The following is a 1,014-nucleotide window of genomic DNA, read 5'->3' as shown; positions in this document are numbered from 1 at the left end:
TTCTCCCTGGAAATGTTTAAGCACGTTTGAGCTGGCAAAGCGCCACTAAATTCATGGTATAGGAACTTTTCCTTTAGTCCCAAGACAAATCAATCCTCCATCTTGTGCTCCCAAGACTCTTCCTAAATAATTCTACTAGAATTGGTCATTAGAGTTATTTATTATTCAAGTTTTCTTAAATGAAACAACCACTCGTGAAAGCTGGTACCGTGGCCTTGATTTTCGATATTAAATAATAGAGTATTTGGCATATCTGCTACGTTGGAACGAAGAACAATTTAAATGGTTTGAACTGTAATCTAATCATTTACAGTTGATTCAATCACTTGAATTTTAAACGATTAAATTTAAATTTTAAAGTCAGTCTGATCTCTTTTTCATGCTTTCTCTTGACTTTTATCTTCCAAACAAAAATCTCTGATTACCCAGAGGCCATCGAAAACAAAAAATTATATCATAATGGACTATAAGAAAATTGCTTTTAATTTTTTCCAGCTTTATTGAGAAATAATTGACATATAGCATTGTATAAGCATCAGGTGTACAACATGTCGATTTGATACATTTATACACTGCAAAACGGTTACCATCTCAGCATTAGCTAACACCTCCATTATCACCTAATTACCGTTTCTTTTTTGTGGTGAGAATATTTTACTCTCTCATCTTCCAACGTCTACAAAGTGTGAAATCGATTATGGAAAAATAGCAGTTTTCATGGTGGAAATTCATACGAAGCAGGTTCAGGCTGCTATGTTTTGGAAGGAAACATATATGCTGAAGAGAGCTCAAATATTTGTGATAAACAATATGCTATGGATTTTCAACACTGTGCTTCATTTGTTGCCATGAAGAGGCGATAGGAAAATATAACCTTTAGAGTCCGTCAGCAGCACATGCAAAGGAATCGGGTTTTCGAATACCTGCGTTCTGTAATCCAGAAGTCACGTAAATGATTCGATGCTAGTATTGGTGTATGCTGTGCGGTCTAAGGCAGCACTTACGCAATATAGA

This window comes from Pteropus vampyrus, unplaced genomic scaffold, assembly GCF_000151845.1.
Source record: "Pteropus vampyrus isolate Shadow unplaced genomic scaffold, Pvam_2.0 Scaffold203, whole genome shotgun sequence".
Taxonomy (NCBI): Eukaryota; Metazoa; Chordata; class Mammalia; order Chiroptera; family Pteropodidae; genus Pteropus; species Pteropus vampyrus.
The sequence above is the reverse complement of the archived record's forward strand: the minus strand, read 5'-3'. Positions refer to the sequence as shown.